Source organism: Prinia subflava, chromosome 6 (assembly GCF_021018805.1).
Source record: "Prinia subflava isolate CZ2003 ecotype Zambia chromosome 6, Cam_Psub_1.2, whole genome shotgun sequence".
In the NCBI taxonomy this organism is placed as follows: domain Eukaryota; kingdom Metazoa; phylum Chordata; class Aves; order Passeriformes; family Cisticolidae; genus Prinia; species Prinia subflava.
Genome location: NC_086252.1, coordinates 10,778,614 through 10,800,036, shown reverse-complemented (window position 1 = coordinate 10,800,036; position 21,423 = coordinate 10,778,614). Strand labels below are relative to the sequence as shown.

The 21,423-nt window shown below is 40.1% G+C and overlaps 1 protein-coding gene across 1 annotated transcript in view; it reads left to right on the top strand.

Moving 5' to 3' along the window:
- Positions 1 to 2,970: 2,970 nt before the first annotated feature.
- The window catches only part of HECW2 (HECT, C2 and WW domain containing E3 ubiquitin protein ligase 2), a 144,484-nt gene continuing 126,031 nt past the window's right edge, over positions 2,971 to 21,423 (top strand). Inside the window, exon 1 of the mRNA XM_063400203.1 lies at positions 2,971 to 3,202. The gene's annotated coding sequence lies outside the window, so the exon portion shown is untranslated. The remainder of the gene's footprint in view (positions 3,203 to 21,423) is intronic.

Below are 21,423 nucleotides of genomic sequence, written 5' to 3'. Positions count from 1 at the left end.
CAAGCAAAATGTATATTTCTTTTTAATATTAATGTCTTATGAATTATATTAATTATATTTCCTCTTTTGTTAAATTACTAATGTCTAAAGTTAGAGCAGCTGAAAACGTTTCAAGGGATGTATCCTTATGTCAGTATGTCATAGCTTCTTGTCATATACAGAATTTTAAGGACATTAATTAGAGATTTTGGATGTCTAGTTTAACATTTGAGTATAAGATTTCTACAGTCAATAGCATTTTGCATTCTCATAACTAAATAATTTTTGAGGATGACCAAAATTGTTTTTTCTCTGGTGAAACTTTTACCAAGAACATGACAAAACCTTTTTTGGAAGCTTTTGTATTCTAGCACCACTTCAGCTATTTTTATGCTCCAGATGAGAGCAATTATAATTTTTCCAACTTTCACCCAATAGTGGCTTTTCCTCAAATGCATTGTGACTTAACTTTGAAAAGACATTTGGCAGTCTGGAAAGGTATTACCATGGGTTGTACACTGTTAGAGAATGTTAGAGAAAGCAGTAGGAGTTTCTGGGTTTTTCACATGAACTTTTTGGGAAAGGAGAGAGAAGAAGGATCGTGGAGGGCTGTGTGAGAGCAATAGAGTTGGACAGAGCAGAAAAGACATCGGTCTGCTCCAGAAAAGCAGGCTGGTTTTCTGTGGTTTTGAGTCTGTTGAAGGTAAACTACCCATTGCCTCAGTTCATGGCTCTGAAAAGTTATCCTCCTGCTTGCTAGCGCAGTGTGTGGGCACCCACGAAGACTGAAGTAGCAATTCCTCTATGGAATGTGTTTATTTTCTAGTGTGCACCCTGCTCTATTTGGGTGCAGCCAGAGTTACATCTGAGGAAAACAGGAAAGAATCCGAACTCATACCAAAGACATGGGAACTGTTAATTAAGGGCTGTGCATGTAGTATCACATATAAAGTGAATATGTCAGGAAAGCATGCATAGAAATCAACAGATTTGTAACCACTGGAAAGTGGTTGTGCTGAATTTCTACAAATACATTAGATTTTACTATTGTGATCACTGCCGTTTATGTTTGGGGGAAGTCAAGAGGATTCATATGAATTAATGTTTCTGCTTAGTGGACAAGAGCATTTTCAGTATCCGTTTTGAGGGAGAGAAAAAAGAAAATCCAATGCATTGGATTTATGTACTTTTTAATTTGACAGATGAAAAGTCTTAACTTATGGAAAGTCTTCACTCGTGTCACACAGTCAAAGAGCTTTAACAGCTTGCAAATCCACTGAGAATAATTCATTAGCTAAAGGTTTTCATCTTCTGGGTATCTCATCTTAACATCAAAAAAATGTCATGATAATCAAAAACAAAGCACAAATAATCATAAATGTTATGAAACTCTTGGCACTGCACTTTTTTTTTCCCTATTTTCATTTTGTTTCAGAAAGTAAGATAAGTCTTAAATTACTGGAGCCAAGCCAAGGTGACTGCTGAAAAGAGAGATGTGTCTACAATGTCCAAATAAACACTAACCTACACATGATCATCCAAATCTGATCCTTTAATGTAAATCCAATCATTTATTGCACATCACAGTAGTACACTCCTCAGAAGAAGGAATCAGGGAAAATTTGTGTAAGGCTAATCAGTTGCACACTGATGATTTGCACATTAAGCATGTTTAAACTACTTTGGCCCACTGTGCCAAAAGGTGTGCAAGTCACAGAAAAGAAACAAACCAAAGTTTTAAAGCTTCAGGTAGGTGGAAAAGTGTCAATGACTTTTATAGCTTGACCTACTTTGGAATACAGCCGCAAACACTCATATCTGGAGCAGTTCCTCTAGTATAGAGGGGCTGAAGAGCAAATTCCCTCCTCCTATTGAAGCCCAAGCCCACAGTGCCATGGGCTTCAGTACAGAAAGGATTTGGAGCCCAGGGCTTTGAGAATGCACTATATTTACTTTTTATTTTGACATACATTAATTTTATATAGTTGCCATGTGGTTATTCTGAAGAAATTGTGTCTACAGAAACCCATGTAGTTTCCCATGTATTGTTTTATATACACATATATAGTATATATAAAAAAACCAAAACAGATGTGGAATGCAAAGTAGCAATGATGTAGCAATGTGCTCCTAGGTTCTGGGAAGATTTTATCTTACTATGATTTAGAAAACAAAGCACGAGTTGTTGTCTCATAATAATAACTGTAACCTTGATAATGTCAGAATATGTCCATATTCCCTGACATTACCGTGTTTTTGTTGGGTTGTGATTCTGCAGTGTTTCACATCTCTCTTCCTCTAGATTAGTACGTGTACATATTGATGTATTTACGTTTTCATTTAATCAGTGGGGTTTTTTTGTAATCACATTTTGCTATGAAAACAGTCCTGAATTGATTGTGATGGACAAAACAGCAGTGAAATTGCCGAACAAGTAGGGAATGTAGAGCTGTAGGCACCTAACTGCTTTGAAATAGACGGGTAATGGGCACTGAGGGGACGGTGAAGCCTGGTTCACACTCACGGCTGATGACACCGATAGCCGTCAGTGCAGATAACTGTGTGACTTAAAAAAAAACCAACCTGGCGTTTCACAGCACCACCTCAGCGGCGCTTGCTCGGCAGTAGCGGTTACAATGTAGCAGCCGCAGGAACATTTCCCCCGCTCCGCACGGGGATCGCTCCTTACCCGCCCGCCCCGTTTGCTCCTTCCCGGGGGTGCGGATCTGGGTGCGGGCCGGGGTCCCTGCAACGCGCTGGGCGCTGAGCCGGGGCCTGGGCGGCATCCCCGCAGCCCCTCCGCCGGCGGGGCGGCCGCATCCCCTTCCTTGCGGGCGGCTTTGTTAGCGGCTGCCCGCCCCCGGCGCCGCCCAGGCCCGCGGGGCTGCGGCCTCGGCCCCGGCCTCGGCCCGGCCGCCCCCACCCACGGCCGTGCCCGATCGGGGGGAAGATGCCGTCGCGGAGGCGGGGGCTGGCGGAGGGGCGGGGGGCGCGGCCCCGCCGCTGAGACGGAGCGGGGGCGGAGGGCTGCGCGCGGCGCGGGCGCCCCTGCGCGGGAGGCGCTCGCCCCGCCGTGGGCGCGGAGGGGCCGCCGCCACCGGCGGGAGCCGTTGCCGCAAGGACGGGGTGACTCCGGCCGCCACCCGGCTCCGCAGCGGCAGCGGGAGCCGCCCTCGCCCGGAGCCCGCCGCGGGCGCAGAGCCGCAGTGCGCGCCTCGGCCAGGTGAGTGGGCGCCGGTGGCCGCGGGAGCCGCCCGCGGGGCCGGAGACGCGGCGGGGCCGGCGCGGGGCTCTCCGCGGGCGGCGGCGGAGCCGCGGCACCCCCGGGACTCCGCTCCTCGCCCGTCATGCGGGAGCTCGGGCGCCGCGCTGCCGCGGAGCCCCGCAGGATTCCGCTCGGCCAAATTTAAATCGGTTTGGGGCCATTAAATTATAACTGGTTTCCTGCCCGGGGAAGGCGTTCAGCACTTTGTGTGCCGCGTTTATTTCCTCCGGGCTGTCCCCCTGCGCCGTTTAGTGTATTTATTTATTTATGTGTAAGGCTGTCCTCCGGATTCTATATAGCACTGTCCGTGGTGGGGAAGAAGGATCACCGCAGTTTTCAAGCGTGTTGTTTTCAAAACAGGGGGACTTGATGTGCGTTTCTATTCCCGTATGCACGAAATACAGCACAATGACAGTATGTGTGTGGGAAAAATAGGTTTATGTTCGTGTCCTCACTGTTCTGTGGATTGTTCGTTGATGTGAAGATCTTGTTATTTTTTTAGTACATTTTTGTTTTTTTCTCTAAACCTTTTTAGTGCACATCACTATAAACCGGGATATCTGAGAAAAATGAAATTCTCTTTTGGCCTGTATGATGCCAAAATAAAAGAGACCATGGTATATGTAGTCTGTAATAGAGTTACATAATTTATTATTGCTTATTTTGTTCCGGGATATATATTAGGAACACGGAGAGTATTTATAAAATATTTTTCCCCCTCCCTTTTCTGGGGTGCTGTGTGACAGTGTCCTTGCAGTACACTACATTGCACTAGAATATTTGCCAGAGATTCAGCCCTGAATCACTCCTGTACCCAAAATACCATAAGGGGCCTTACCTTGCTTCACTTTGCTGATGTCCAGAGCTGCTTCCTGTATGCTCCAAAATTTCTTTTGTAGATTTTTTTTCCTGCCTCAACAATTATATTATTTTCTTAGTTCTTCTAAAAAAAGTATGTTGAACCTGTATAAATATTTCAGTCGTAGTTATTCACAGCGCTAAGGTACAGATGAAAATCTGTGTCAGGGATGAATTAAAAAATCTTCTCCCTATATGCAGGTGAGCTGTTTGCTTATATATTAGACTTCTTTGGAAAAATGCCTTTATAAGATGATAATGTATGGTTGCAACATCAGGCCATAAGGCATGATGTCATTATTAGCATATGAAAGGAACAAGCCTAATGGTGCCTTTCAATCAACGCTGCTGTTCAGGCTATAAATTTCCAAAAATGTGGTGGTTGCTTTTGTGCAGCTGGAACATCCATCACGGTGGATGTGAAATGTTAGTCCACATATGTGTATTTATCTTTCTGTCCGTACTTACAGCACCCTAAAAGGGGCTCTGAGATTCCATGGAGCTCATATGGTTGACTGGAGACCACTTTTAAACTTCTCCTTGGTAGTAGTTTAACTTGACAGAATTGTAGTTGAAAAGCCTCCCCTTTGTCCATCTGTCTTTATAAAAACAGCCTTCTGGTGATGCCAGAGCAAAGCTGTGGTTTGTTAGCACTGTGGATTTTTTTTGGCTTGGAGCATTGGCCAGCCTCTGTAAGGACCCTCTGTCTTCCTTAAAGACCTATTGCTTTCTTGCTAATTGTTTTTTAGAGTGAATTTAGCCACATGGGCACTTTTACTTGTCTTACACTTCCAGTGTTTTTTCAAACCTGGTAGAACGCACAGTGTTGTACCTTTAAGAAACTCTATGATAGTACAGTGGCTACCAGCCAGAAACAATATACTGTTTTGTCAGATTTCCTGAGGAGAAATTGAATTAATTTTGTGTTTTCCCCTTTATAACATTAAGTAGTAATGCCTAATGGAAAAGAAACTAACTTTTTCCTTCACGTGCCAACATGCTTTAAACTGCAGCTAAAGCTTCAATATGCAGCAAAATAAGGGGGATTTCTATGTATGAGACTGAATATACAGATTAAATTCTTGAATAATTACATGTAATTCCTCTTCCTTTTTTTTTTTTCTTTTTAATCTGCCTTAGCATTTTGTTTGTTCCAAAACTCCTTCAGTCAGACAGTGGCAGAATGCTTAGGATATTGCATTTACTCCATTGGCTAATGAAACACCTGTTTGGGTAATGCTACTGAATCACTGAAAATCATTGACATGTAAATAATTTGCTTAAAATTTAGTAGCATGTTCAAAATCCTTTATTTGAGACTGTATCCAAAATACTGCCTTTCACAGCATGGAGTGCTCTGAGTGGCTGAGCCTAGCTTTGTTTGATCCTGCTGTCATTATGTGTGGCACTGTCATAACCTTTGTCTTCATGTTGTCCCTTGCTGATCAGAGGGGGAGAGGCTGGAGTGGAGCTACCACCAAAAGGAAGAGTATAATTTCATTGCCAAGAGATGGAGCAGAACTGACTGTTTCATGTAGAAGTTCTCTAACCCAATAGGAAAGGTGACATACTCTTGCAACCTTGGGAGCGTGTGTTTTGGTGTATTGAAGCTACTTGGTGGTGTGTGAGGTGTTTCTTTAATCACATCAGGGCCCTTTGGCAATTGAGGGTGGCATGATCCATTGTTTTGATATTTGAGTTTAGTATCTGAGAAAAGTTCCATGTAATTTCCATTGAAATTGAAGTGAACTGCATGGTTTATATAGAAAATGATGCAGGTGTCTGTGATGTGCCTCCACAACAACTTGTTTGTGGTCAGTTGGACTATAAGTGAGGAACAGGCTGAAAATGCCCATCTCTGGCAGTAGGATAGAACATGGTGATACAGCTTTGTGTAGCATGGGTGTGTGTTACAAGGACACATCTTTGTGGGAAGTAGGATATGATGCTAAAATACTGCAGTACCTACAGAAGAGTTCAAGTAGCGCTTTTTGGTTTTATGTTTTTTACAGAAACATAGACATCAGTATTTGAAACATGTCTTTCCTTAAAAGTGGTTGCATACTTGAAGAAAGTAGTGCAGCAGCTGCATGCTTTCTTCTGAGTAGTTGTGTTAAATGACTGCAGCTGGATTGTGAATTCTCACTGGAAGTGCAAACCCTGACTGTTGGTTGGAGATGGTCACTCATGTTACAAGTGGATGTGTTTCAGTCGTCCCTTCCAACACCCAGGAATCCTGTCACTTGTTTTGGTAATACAGTTGGTGTTAGGTTTCCAAGTTCTGCTGACAGGATGAACACCTTCAGCTTTTGAAGCAAATGGACAGTCACAACCTTCATCTTGCTCTGTGTTACCAGTGGGGAGCTTCCTTCTTCTCTGGATACCTGGTAGTACTGGGAGAAAAGGACAAGTGATCCAGGCTAAGTCTGGTTTGGATGTAGCCATTGGCTTACCATGGCTACATCCAAAAGTAACCACTATTGTGAGTTTTGTTACATTTGCACAGTTTTGTATTACAACTTGATTTTTCTATGATTAGGGAGGACTAGCATGCTGATACTGGTTGCTTAATGAACAATAACACTTGTATTTCATAATTTGTTTCATAAATTTATCATTAATTAGGCAGTTTTGAAAAAAATGACAATTATGTTTGAAAGAAAGAGAGGTTTGAAAGAGGATCTTTTCTTTGAAGTGTAGTTATCGATGTTGCTACATGGCACAGTTGCAGCTTGTGTGTGTTAAGCAGTAATAACTGAAATTATTTTGAAGTGTGAGTCCATCATTATTTGACCAGAAAGATCCTACTATTGCAGTCAAACCAGTCCTAAAAGCTCAACTGGTGCATTATTTTTACTTTGGCACTAAGGAAATACCCAAAAGTGGATGATTAATGGGTCATGTGAATTGTTTGCATATGGAGGGTTAAGTAGTCATTGAGGTGTCATTAATGTTTGGGGCTTTTTTCATGGTATTAGCACTGAAAATGATAAAAATGTTGACAATAAAGACTAGGATATTGAAATAAAAAAATAACTATTGTTGAGCTGGTGCTTCTTGATGTTGCATCATGAGATCAATAGACAAATGGGGGAGTTGTTCATGCAGTGTTTTGGTTCAGATTTCTCAAAGTCCGTGCCTCCATTAATTTGTGAAGCTATATATACACTCACATAGTTTCATTTGTGGACTTTCAGTCATAAAAACTTTAATAGCATTGTCAATATCTCCATATGCCTTGTATTGACCACCAGAGAAAGATTTGGGTAACAAAAATTAACATTTCAATAAGAAACCCACCTAAATATTGCATGGAGGACAGTCAGATGTGTTTTGTTAAGTGCTGTGGTGGCCAGGATCCATTGGCTAGGATCCACTTGAAAAATCAGATTAAAAGTTTTTGTGCTTGACAAATCCAATGTCATTAGTTTAAAAATTCCCTGAAGGCTAGTATTGTAATTAGATGAGCCCAAAGCATACAGCAGTAAATTTCATTTTCTTCCAGGAATGACCAGCAGCATCTTTAAAAAAATAAAACATTGACTGATACTTGTCAGGTAGAGTAGCCACAGCAAGAAAAGTAGTTTTCCAGGAATAAATGTGACAGCTGAAGCCACAGCACATCATGGTGAGTGGAGTGGATCAGCCATAGCCTGGTGGGAAGTGGTGTGGTATGTAAAGATGCTGCTGAAAAAATGCTCAAAAGTGATAATTCACTGGGTGCCTCATATCACGGGCACTGGATATTACATGCTGAGCAAAATAGTGTTAAAAAAATTACAAAACCAGCAACTCCCTTTGGATCCTGATTGTTACAAAAGTCCATCTTTGAGTGATTCCTTCACCTGGCTCTCACAAGAGCATGTGAGTTTCATAGTGCTAGGCTACAGCATTCCAGCTTCGGAAGTACTTGTTCAACAGTATGTTTTCTTTATTTAAGAGGCTTTTAAAAAAAAGCCAGTCTGCTTGGTTGATCTTATTATTCTCCTGCATGATTACTGATTTGAGTCTGTTTTGAGCTGGTAGTTTGATAAAAGAGATTTTTCCTACTAGAAATAAGGAGTAGAGATTGTAAATGTATAATCTTTAAAATGTAGCCATAACGACGTAAACCCGTATTTTATATTTCTTGCTTCATTGCTCTAATAAAAATATCTACATTGTCTCCTCCAACGTAAATATCACAGTCATGGAAATAGTTTCCTAAATATTTATATTGTAGGGAAAAATAAGAAAAATACAACTGTTGTGCTCTCTGAGTCTTGCAGAACTTCCCCTGGGGAAGGTAAGGCAAGGCTGGGGCTGTACCTGCTGAACCTGTGTGCTGTTACAGGGTTGTGGCACTGCCCAGGTGTCAGAGGCCCCTGGCCTGCCTTGGGCCGGTGTCAGCAGCCCTAAGAGAGCACTGCTAGGACAATTCATGGGCCAGGGACTGTCCCAGATTGGATTAGGGACAGACAGGCCTGTTTGTGAGACAAGAGCATGTAACGTGCTCTCTCCTGCATGGCTTCAGCAGCTGGCCTGTTCTCACACAGGTACAGGTGCAGCCATAGAGATGCTGCTGTGTGTGTGTGGATAAGAAAAAGCTCTGATTGAGTACTCTTTATCTAGAGAAAAACAGGAGGCCACTGTCACTTAGGAGAAAGCAACACTTGAGGAAGTTTGGTGCATGTTGTTGTTTCATGTCTGTGTGTCTGTATAAAAAACTAAATACATTACACACACATTGTTTCATGTAACAGCCATCTTGTGTTTTGAATAACGCCATGCTGAGCAATGCCCAGACCTTCCCAAAATGCTGTTAGGATCTTGTAAGTGTGTGTAGCCAAGTATCATAATTAGAGTAAATGTTACAGTTCTTGATTGCCTTACATGGCTTTTTTGTGTCAAATATTCTCCTAATAATCTCTTGAGTGCATTGATATGACATCACTTGTCTGTTTCATTTCCTAAAATGTGTTTTGGCTTCCTTGGAATGAAATAACTTTCAGCAAAATATAACTTTGACCTAGATCAACTTTCATAAACAAGTCCTATGAACTTGAGTGTGTGCTGTGAACTTGGATATGTCTGATGTTGGGCTGTTAAGTGGGCAGGCTGATGATTTTCATTGTGAAGCTGTAGGTTACTGTAGAGAGCCACTGCAAACACTGTGGTGCTGCTGCTCAGCAGATGTCAATTGTCACACTCCAAATGTTCCACAGAACTCCTGATATTTCCCCCGTCTTGCCTTAGTGTCATATTTAGTTGCACTGGACAGTGTAGAAGTGTATTTTGTTCCCAATACCAAAGATGAAGGCTTATTCATGCATGAGAGAGAGGTTTTAGAGGTTTTTTAACCTCCTTAGGCATTGTGTAAAACATACTGTAAATACTGCAAATTATGGAAGGCTGCTTTTTTATAGACTTGATTTATGGATACGTTTATATTAAATAGGTAAATAAAGTTAAGTTGTCAGACTTCATGATCTAAGAGGTGGACTAATCACTAGTTTAAAATGTTATCCTTATTTTCATTAAATGAATTTGGTTGGGGTTTTTTTTTTTTTTTACTTTATTGGGTATTGTGCTTAATTTTGCCTGGTAGTTTTAAGAATACTCATTTCCAGTGAGATCTTGTGTCTTTTAAAAGCTGACTCACTTTTGGGTGAAATCTTTGCTTTTATGTTGTTTTATTTCCTCGTAATACTGATGTTGATACTGTGTGCAAAGGCATATACTGAAGTCCTGGGTTTCTGCTTAAGGTAAGTCAATAGGTAAAAGACTTTGTCTTAGATACACTACGAATAAGTCTGGTTTTGATTTATGTTGAGCTTAAGATACGCTTGCCCCATCTTGATAGGGTAAATCACTAAGTGTCACAATTAACTGCCAAGGCTTTAAGAACACGAAGTTGGGAGGTTTTTAAACCTTGCTTATTCTTATCTTTGTTTTTAAAGAGTTTAAAGTACTATAAATAAAAGAAGTATTTTCAACACCTCTTGGCATAAGCTTCATCAATTGTCAGCTGTACAAAGGGTATATGAAGTCAATATGAGAAGGACTAATGCATATATTTAATTTTTCTTTTAATGGGAGAACTGCCATAGATTTACTTGAAAGAAGTTGTGTTTTGTTTTGTTTTCCCCCATACCCTGTTGGTTATTCCTATACTGCTGGGTTTTGGTTTGGTTTTTTTTTAGTTATTTCGTTTGAATCTACTCATGGAAGAAAATGTAAGTCTCAGGTCTTGTGCACATCAATGTGTCTCCTTTCCAAGGTTTGTGTTGTTATTGTCACCACAGAAGTGCTTTTCTTTCTGGTACTTTAATAAAAATTCACCCAAAGATATGGGAGAACGTGGTGGAGGAACAAAGCACAAGCATTGACGAACTCTCAGTTACTCAGTCTGGAAAACCAGAAATGCTTCTCATTAAATCCTTCTTTAGTGTGATTTCAGAGGTACTTTTTGGTCTAATATGTGGAAATTTTTCTGACAGTTTAATGTGATTTTTAAATTAATGACATCCCTTTATTAATGTGTAATACAGTTTGGGCTATCTGTACATTAAACAAAGACTTTGTTATCTGAAATATGCATTGATTAACCACATGTGAAATGTTGTATGTTGACTGAGTGTCTTAGCTGGTTATGTGTCATTTGGAAAAGAAAAAGCAGGATTGAAAGATCAAAGGATTTCACTTTCTACAGGATATGCTTCATGACGTGGCTGTAAGTCATCTGCAAGCAAACTTCATTTGTCAAATAATTATTGTGATCTTAATTTGCAACCCTAACATAAATTGATTAATGTTTACTCATGTAAGTAACCCCTTGAAAAATCAAAATTGGAATCATTCCTTGTTAGTACAGAGCAGGTTGTGAAGCCTCTCCCTGCCCCTGCAGTCTGGACAGCAGCAGGGCCAGGACAATTAGGATCCATGGAGTATCACAGCAGAGTCTGCCTGTCTCTGCTGCCGAGGATGCCTTGTGCTTTTGATCCTCCCCTATCCAAAATGCCTTTGCAATGTCAATCTCATTGGTTACCTCTTGGGAAACCACTAAGGAAATCTTCTGCTTTCAGACTGACAATCTAAGACTGGTGTGGAGTGTTGAAGGCTAGAAGTTGTCTTTTAAGGGAGGAGAAATTAAGGGAAGTTTTGCATCCTGTGGGTAAAAAATGAGTCTTCTCAACTGAGTTCTGTGCTTAATGATTTGAATAAGGGAAAGTGGTCTTGTGTATAATAATATTGTTGTTTTTCTTACTGTTTTCAGACTTGCTGAGGTTTACTGACAAAGGAGATGCTTATATGCCTGGTTCCAGCTAATCTAGATGGGTATAATGCTTAATTGGGCTACTGTGATTTACACTTCTTAGATCAGGCCAAGTACAGTTTAAATTGTTAAGTGGATTAACAGGATGTAAGCTGCTTTGATTGCTGTATCTGATCAGTTTTCCCTCAGTCTGTGCAATGTACAAAGCAACTAGTTGAACAATTTCGTGAAATGTAGTTTGCTGCAGAAAACTAGCAGAAGTATTGCATGATACATTCACATTTCCTGTATATGGGGAGAAAGTTTTCTCCTATGAACATTCTACTTTCTAAGTTACTCATTGAGTATCTGTGTTACTGCATATGCTCTCTTATCTTTGTAAAATGTTAGACAGATTTGAGTGAAGACATTTCATCTCACTAAAATGTAAAGTTCAGTTCTTCTTGTCGTTACTCACCTGAAATTAAAAATAGTGCATGTGATCTCTTAGAGCATGAATGTTCCAAGATGTAGTTAGGTGCTGTAGCCGTATTTTCATCTGCAGGTGGTATTTTCTTTATCTATAGTTTGTGAAGCAGCATGTCTAGAAATCTGAGGTGAACAGAATATCACCTATTTTACAGTTAGCGAGAACGGAATTTTAAATTCTCAACTGATGGAAGTTTTTATCCATTATTCGCACATGGAAAAGTCCCAAGGAATAAAGTGCTAGAAGTGTTTATAGCACTGTTCCTACTGGCCTGTGCAGGAAAATTTTTTGTATGGACTTTTATAGTGGAAAGGTTGAGTTGGACTCTGAACTGTCCCATGGGTGTATGGATCTGCCACAATGCAGTGAGCAAAGCCCAGGATTAATGCTTGAAGAACTGGGGGTAAAATGCCCTTGGTTGTAAGGATTCAGCTGTTGGAACAATCTGCCAGATCAGATCAGTAAAATCTGAACTCCTGCAAATGCTTCTGGATTTTGAGTTTTGAGGAAGCCCTTTCATGACAAGTGATGTCTCAATGCGAAAAGCTTCCTCTTGCTGCCCTTATCATGGAATCATACAATGTTAAGAGGCTGGAATGGAACTTAAAAACCATCTAGTCCCAGCTTCCAAATTTATCTCACTTTCAAAAGCATGTAGTAAAATCAGTAGTGCTTTTGTTCCTTAAATCTGGCAACCTCCATTAAACCTGTTAAGAATTCAGTATTGCTTTTGATTTACCAATACTGTAATATTGGTCTTGAGGGTGGCATAAACGCCAAACCCAGCATACATCTTCCTGCCTGTTGAAACTTAGGATAGGAATGTAACGGATATCCCCAAAATCAAGCGTCCTAAGTATAATACCTTCCTAGAAATAGTGTTCTATAAAGAGTTATGCCTAGCTTACCCTTGAATTTTTGAGTGATAGTTCAACCATTATGGAAGTGATTATTTTAAATTCACCTTCCCTACTGTGAGAGTCCGTTTGATTTTATGTAACATTACAGTGTGCAATTCTTTTCCTCCTGATTATCGCTGGTGTGTTTAAGGTGGTATTTTAATTGGAAAACCACAGAACTCTAATCAATTTAACCACAGAACAGGAACAATTCACGTTTTAAGACTTTGTGTTCTGAAATGTCATGTATCCATTATCTTTAAATTATTCTTTTGATTACTTTCTTTGAAGTTTTCCTATCTTATCATCTTATATGTCCCAAAGAGCTTTCTCTTCTGATTTCCTTCCTCTGCCACTCTCTTTCTGTTTTGTCTTCAGGCATCTCTGCAATTATCTTGTCATTCTCATCCCTCCTCAGACCTCCAGTAATTTTGGATTTCTACAGTTCTCTGCATACACATTCATACCCGTGGTTTTCTCATCCTTTTCTTGTCCTTTTTGGTTTAGTGAGGGCGGAAGCCTAGAGAGGGAGGTTTTGATTACCCCTTCATAGGCTAATAGGAAAAGCCTCCCGTTCATTAGAAAGAAATATTGTAGTTGTTGGGGTCACCTCTGAAGACAGCCATGCTGGCCAGCCATGGGGCTGTCAAAATGTGAACTAAAATGAGGGTTGTATTCGCAAAACAGGGAATGTGATTAGAATTCACCTCCATCTCCTTTTTCCTGGTCTTAGCAGATGCCTTGGGTCACCTTCTTTATCAGCTGCTGAACTCTGCTGGTGCGGTAACATTTTTTAAAGATACTGCATCTGAGAGACTGAAAGTCCTTGATGTCAGACTGTCTCCTGTATGCCAGGAAGGGGTGGCACATGGGAGCTTTTGCTTTCACCTCCAGCAGCTTCTGTGCATTGGCAGTAAGGAGGAACATGCACTTGTGATTTTTTACCTTTCTTCCTTGATGGAAGAGTGGGATGCTGCTTTCCAAAACAAGCAAATGAAGCAAGGACTGATCAGGATCAATCTCTAAACTCATTTGCTTCAGCTATGCTTATGGCTTTTTTTAGCAGTTGGAGTGAGTTTTACTGGTTTTTTATAGAACCTAGCCATAAAAGATTAAGGTTGGTACCAGGACTTTTTTTAGTCTCTTCAAAAAATTAAAAATATAGTGGTATGCCCACACACAGAATACTAATTTTAGTTAAGATTTTTTTAGCAAAATCATGAAATTCTTCGAGCCATTTCTGAGCTGAGAACACATTTGTAAAATTTTTGAAGTGTTTTCTGCATATGGTAATTTTAAGCATGAGTCTAGAATGCTGTATTAGGTTTTGATAAGTAATTTTATCAGAAGCTAGGAGTGTGAGTAATAAACAAATGCAAGTGATTTGTATGTACTTTAGGCAGATGTAACCGTTGCAAAATAGAAGCACCACTAACGTGCAGCAACTGAGGTACCTGAACAATGAAAACCCTTATTGGTTTCTTTCAGGACAGTGACACTTTGAGCTCTTTGACACAAACTAATTTGTTTGAATTTCTGGACAAAATAATTCCTCTGGCACTTAAGATGTCCAGAAACCTTTTGTATTCCCTTTTGCTTTGTTAGGTTTGAATATTATGATTAGCATCAACACTTAGAAACTCTGCACAGTCTAACTTCATTATCACAATGGATCTCAGTGAAATGTGTTCGTGTCTCAAATTCTGCATTTTGACGCTTTTGGCTTTCCTATCTAATATTCTTGTTGGAATCAGCTGCTCACAGCAGAGAATTTAAAAAGCAGCTGTGAAAAGATTTCCAGTCATTAACTTGTATCAGTGTTCTCTGTTCCTCTGGTGTGCCAGAGTTCGTATGTTGCATTTGGACTGTGGTTGTCTCATTCGAGGCAATTATAGGCTGTGCTCTTGACTTGCTGTTGCAAAATAACATACCAGGTATATAATTCATACCAAGAAGATCAATGAGTAAATTCAGAATAGCCTTTCTTTTGGGAATGTGTGGAGGCAAACAAGCAGTTTCAAGGGAGATGAACCACTTCTGCAAAATCACAGTTTCATTGCAGACACTTGGTGTAGCCTGGTGCTTAACACTGGGTTGCTCTGCAGTTATACTTGGTTACCAATTAACAGTTTTGCACTGGGAGACAGAAAATTAGAAGGAATGGGAAGAAGAGAATTTTGAAACTGTAGTTTAACAAAATGGATTGGATCACAAAGATTAAAGACTAGCACAAGAAAGTATCAGGCTTATTGAAAAGGGGAACAATTTAAGCAAGATTAATTTGTTGCCAGCCTTAAGAAATCCGTACATTTTCATTTGTTTTCATTAGAAGCCTGGAGTGTAAGCTGACTTATTGTTTACTACTTAGGAAGTGGAAACTGCAATTATTTTGGTCAGTAGATGGAAGATTTGTCAGCTTTTCAGGTTCAAAAGGAGCCTCTGAGATAAGTCTCTTGAAACTCTTAGAGTCAGAACATTGAAGGCAATATATGTAATATTTTATAGTTATTGTATTTCCAGTTGCATGACGGTTACCTTGTTCTTCTTTGTGCAGTTCTGTGATGATAATTAAATAGCCTGATATTTTGAAAAGTTCCAAGGAAGATGACTAATCATCAGCAATCAGCTCACATGTAGCAGGCACCCATGATGGTTTTTTATTAGCATGTGCTGCCCCTACTCTCCCTAGGGCTACAGGAATGTATTAAACTTTTCCTAACGGCTGTGTTCAAGGCCAGTCCTCATTACAAAAGTGAGAGAAAGGAATGGGGAGTGGAGGGGGGAAGAGGAGGCAGAATTTGACTGCAAATAGTGTAACTATTGGTTCCCCAAAGCTACCTTTAAAAACAACCCCAAAGTGTTTGCTGTTGCGGTGAGAACCTTTTATTCTGCCTGTGCCTTGCTTTCAGCCTGGTGGTGAAATGATACTTGGCTGTGGAAATAATGTTTTATGTCAATGATCCATGCAGTAATTCTGTGTAAGGGAAGACATTTCCTGCTTGAGGAAAGCTTTGGATAACTTAATCACATTTCAGCCTCCTGACAAGTTGCAGGTGGTGCTCTGGCTACTCTTCCACAGCACGGTTAAGGTACAGGTAAACTCCCATTGTGCTGAGTTTTAGATGAGCTAAGACATACACTTGAGGTTTTTTCCACAAACTTTTCTAAACAGTTAAATGCACTCAGTTGTGATTCAAGAAACAAAAAGTTGTTCTTTTTTGACCAAAATGCCAAGATTGTTAAAATGCTTCTGGACTCTGTAGGAGAGATCTTTAAAATACTTTATATAACTTAATATGATTGTTTTATGAGCTGTTTCAGAATAAGGAAAATTATGAGATAAAACTTGGGGTGGGGGAGGAGGAAGAGAGGATTTGACTGAGAGCAAAACCATAGATAGCTACTATGCTTGGAAAGAAATATAAGTAGGGATAATTTGGCAGTTTTGCATGTTACTGAAGACTGTTCACTTTACAGAACTTTTGTGACATGCAAAAATTTGCTGTAGATGTGGGTGATTTTTTTTTTTTGGAATGCAAATTATCTTCTTTGAAAAAATCTTGCTTTGTTTATAAGAAGAAACAAATTAAGCAGTCACAGGATGCTTCTAGCAGTTTGGTGGGAAACGACGTTTGTGCCACTGGCTATGACTGAACGAGGCAAATTTGGACTTCAGTACCTAATTGGTCTCTAAGGCATTTAGTAAGGTAGGAGTATGGAAAAAGAATGTTGGAGTTCATATAGAATGTGGTTGTAATGCATATTTTTGTGTTGCTTCTGTAGTGTGCACAGTATCAACCATACTTGTTTTTGAAAAGTTTATTTTAACTTCTCAGGATTATCTGCTGCAGAGTCCAAATTAAAGTGAGGTTGTTGGCTCCAAGTCAGGCACGGCAATTGTGGTCATCTTTTTTTACAGGGAACACCTTAAGTACTAACAAGACATGTGTCTGTATTTCATTTTTATAGATATATATGTATATATAAAAAAATAAAAATTATGTTAGTAATAGTTTTCAGAACAAGAAATTGTATAAGGGAATTTATGTAAGTTTAAAAATATATTTCTATTATGATTGATCTTTAAACATGTGAGAGGAACTGAAAAGCAAAAATTAAATTTCATGTCAGACACTGAGATGGTATTGCAGGGCTAATATTGCACTCTCTCTGACTTTTTTCCTCATTTTCGTATGGACCTTAGAGTCAGAGGCTTAGTGCAGGACTAGGATTCTGCATCATATTATTTATTAGAAAGTGTGTTTATCACCCTTCAGAAGGTGTCTACTTCTGTGGTAGAAATGCAGGACTGAAAATTGGGGTGTTTGGCAAACCCAGGTCAGAAGGAGAGAAGGTATTGTCCTTGTCTTGGCAAAAGTTGCCCTAGAATTGTTGGTCAAAATTGAACACTAAGCAATAAATCTATGTTTTGTAATGGAATGTATTTAAGACCTGAAATATTTTGAAGGTGAAATCCCAAATCATCGAAGCATACTTTCCAGTCCAGTTTGGCAGAATGCTGAAGTGCCTATTTAATTTCCATAGATGCTTAATCAGATGCCTGGGGGAGAACTGCAGTTGCAGATGTTGAGAAATTTAAGTCAGGCTCCTTCTTTTGAAAATCAGCTCTATTTTTACAAAACAGAATCCCTAGATTATCTTTTAAAAGCAGGTTCTTATAAGGATTTTTCCCCCTAGAGAAAAGGTTTTTTAAAAAAAAGACAGAATTCCTTTTGAAATGGAGAAATATGAATGTAGATGATATGAATACTAGAGCTTTCCATCTTTGAAATTACTTTTGAAAACAAGCACAGAGAAGTTTAAGTGTGTTATTGCTCAGAATATCATTGTTATTTTCTTGTTGATTGCTGTAGATGTCTGTGTATTAAAATGCTGGGGTTTTTTTCCCAGGTTAGCCTTTATTTATGATGTGCAGTCTTTGATTGACTCATGCCTTATGTGATAGGCCTTACATGAAATGCAGGTGGATTTTTTCTTTTTTTGTGATTTTTACAGTGTTTGGGGTTTAATAGGATTACTGGGGCTTTAGCCTGAGGTCCTGCCAGTCAGTAAGTTAGTGTCAGCTTGGTGCCAGGCAGGTACAATACTGACCACAGAGGCATCACAGTGAGCAGTTGTGTGCTTAGAAACCAGCAGCAGAAGTGTGCCCAGTAATGCTCAGGGCCTGGCTTTTCTTAGGGGTGATATCCTCAGACAGTCTGTGTAGCAGAGAAAAAGAAAATAATCCTTTATTCCATTCCCTGCTCCCTAGCCAAAATACAAGCTGAAATGCAAACCAAAGATTGAGCAATCTAACCGTATGAAATAATCTGTTCCTACACTAGATCTGAATGTCACCAGTCAAGTGGATCCCTGTTTTATTTGTGTGTTGGCTTAAAGTGTTCTGCAGGTCATCTTGGAACTTTTGTCTAAGAAACATGGTTTGGGTATCAAAAGGGACCACCTTCCCCCTGTGATTCACAAGAACAAGTGAAGAAACAAGAGATGGAGACTCCAGAAAGAAATGCTGTTCACTTCTCAACCTTTATAGAAGTGCTTCAAGAGGTAAAATGAAGCCTTCTCCTTTATGAACACATCATGTGACAGGGATTCGCCCTCTGTCTTTCCCAGTAAACAGTTCCAAGGTTTAGCTGCAGTTACTGCTAGGAAATTGCAGACTGTTTCAAGGTTGAATTGATGCAGCTTTAATTGTTAGCTGCTGGATCCTATTGCATTACTCTCAGCAAGTTTGAAAAGGTCTTGCTACCAGATCTGCTTCTCAGGGAGTAAGTGCTTATTTCTGGTAATCAAATGACCCATCAGTCTTCTCTTCATTCAGCTGACATGAGTAGGGCTCCCTGAGACTTCAAAAATGGAAAAAGTAGATAGAAGAGGAAAATAAATGGCGTATAATGATAAGAACATAGGATGTGAAGCAAATAAGATGATGTTTATGAAGCGTGTCCCACTGCAGAGACAGAAACATTGAGAAAATCAGAGAGACCTTTAGGTCCTTTCCCAAGCCCTTGAAGTTCTCCACGTGAAGCGGTGCCTGGCCTGCCTGGGTGGTGGAGGTGCTAATGTGGATCTTAGCCAAGCACTGCATTGCAATTTTCCATGATTGCCTTTGAAGCAAAGACCATAAAACAGAGAGGTGTTAATACAAACTTACAGCTTGGCTGAGACACTGGGAATGATGCTTCTTGGAATTAGTACTTAGGATATTAATCCACATGTTCTGTTAAGAAAAACAGAAGAATTGTCCAGTATAAAAATGTTTAAATACTTTTTTCCCTCCAACAGTATTGACTTCCCATATACATCGGTATCCAGTGTTGATTTAAGCTCTAATTTTGGGGCCACATTTGTGCAAATTTCCATTACATGCGTTATGGATGCACAATGTCTGCTTGCACAAAAAGAGCTGTAGTGTGTTGTAATCCTCTAAATTTGAGGATTTGTAAGGTAGCAGAGGGAGGACTAAGAATAGCTCTAGAAAAATAGTGATTGAAGGTTGCTACTACCAGAACCATTCATCCAGCCTGCATCCCACTCTCTGTGTGCTCTGCAGCTGTGCCAGCAAATATGGTGTATGAACAGTTTGGACAGTTGTGGCCTGTGTCCCTGGTTTTTGGCTCAGCTTCAGAGTGAATCAGGAGGTGTGCACATGCTTTCTGGCAAAATACCCTTTTCAGAAATGCTGGGGGAGGGCATGTAACCCAGTAATTATGTCTGGACAGACTTTGCTGCACACATCCTGTTCAAGGGACAGAGAGGAAACACAAGATTTGGTCTTCCATTGGTACTGGAAGAATCTCAGGTGTCTTGCCTGGTCAGGAAGAGTGGATGTGCTGCATTCTCCTCCTGAGTACAGATCCAAACTTTGTGTAGCCTTGTTGGATGGGGTAATACTAAATCTCACCTCCCCAGGAGCTGTGTATTTGATGTGTGCATTCTCCAGCCTGTGTCATGTAAAAAGGCAGAATGGTTGGATTGAATTCTGTCCTCAGAAGCCAATTCTGTGGCAGTTGCTACATCCTTCAGGATCAGGACCTCCAAATGGACTTCATACAGTTTTCAGGTGTCATTTGTCTTTTTGCCATATCTTAAAATTTATTTACTGCATTCCTCCATTTTCCTTGTCTTTCTTTCTACCAGCTTTCCTTTTGTGTCCTTTTAGCTTTTTTTAGTAATTATTAGCTCTGATCTCACTGGTGTAGCATTTTTTTTCTTTGAAAAATATGCAGCTTGGTTGAGGGTACCTGGAAGCAAGCCAGTAAAGGCTAAAGAATGAGGGGAAAAAAATCTGGAATTGAAATGCCTAACTAGGATCTCATCAGTTTGAATTTTTCTTTGAAGAGAAGCTGGGTTTTGACCATGGGATGAATGATATTGGTGAGGATATCCATATAAGGCCTCTCAGATACTTGTTTTTCCTTGGCTTATGGAGTTAATGGCACATCATTTGATACTATTACCCTGTAGAATCATGGAGCCATTTAGGTTGGAAAATACCTTTACGATTCTTAAGTCCAACCATTAACCGAGCAGTGCCAAGCCCACAGCTAAACCGTGTCCATAGGTACCAGTTCTATACATCTGAATACCTTCAGGGATGGTGACTCAACCAATCCCTGGGCAGAGGGTTTCAGTGTTTGACAACTCTTTAGGTGAAGAAATTTTTCCTAATATCCAATCTAAACCTTCCCTGTGGCACCTTGGGGGCATTTCTTCTTGTCTATTCCTTGTTACCTCGGAGAAGAGACTGACACCTACCTAAATACCACCTCCTTTCAGGTAGTTGTAAAGAGCAGTAAGGTCCTGCCTGAGCCTCCTTTTCTCCAGGATAAACTCCCCCAGCCACTTCTTACCAGATTTGTGCTCTTCACCAGCTCCAGTGCCCTTCTATGGACATGCTCCAGCCTCTCAATGTAGTGAGGGGCCTAGAACTGAACAAAGGATTTGAGCCTCACCAATGCTAAGTGTTTAAATAAATTCATGCTGCCTTCACTCTTGTCTTCATCTGTGTCACCCTAAGAAAACAAAAAAATGTTGCAGAACATTGAAAGGAAGAAAAAGCCTTTCTATTTCCTTTTTCCAAGTGGTTTTGTGGTGTAAATAGTATGGCAGTGTGGCACTGTTGAAATGAGGAGTTACTTGCTAATTAGTTAAATATGCCCTAAGCTAATTTTAGTTCAAGTCCCTAAGTATGCATATGTTTGGTGTAGAGCTGTTAGGAGTAGAAAGTGAGTGTGTTGGGAAGACAGGCCTGGGAGCTGCCAGGCTTCTCCCTTGCTCCACCAGAACCCCTGTCACAGGGTGGAGGCAAACTCTTGGATGGGTGTCCTTGCCTCAGAGAGGCAAGAAGCAAACTAGAAGCAAACATTGTTAATAGCATTAACTTTGAATTTTATGCTGGTGCTGTTTTTGTACATACTATACAAAATAAAAGGCTCAATATTTTTAGGAAATCCCAAAGGTATCAGGAAATTCAATGCACATGTAATTCAATGAAGCTTTGTTAGCTGAAAGCCATTTTTTTGTTGAGTGGGAGTCTTCAGTGTTTTTAAGTCTTGTGAATTTGCTCTCTTTTTACTTGTATATCAGTAGGAAAAATGGACATGCTTCAAAGTACTGTAACAGCTAATTCAGCTCAGAGAAAGTCACCTTTGTCTCCTACTGCTTTGTTTTCAGTGAA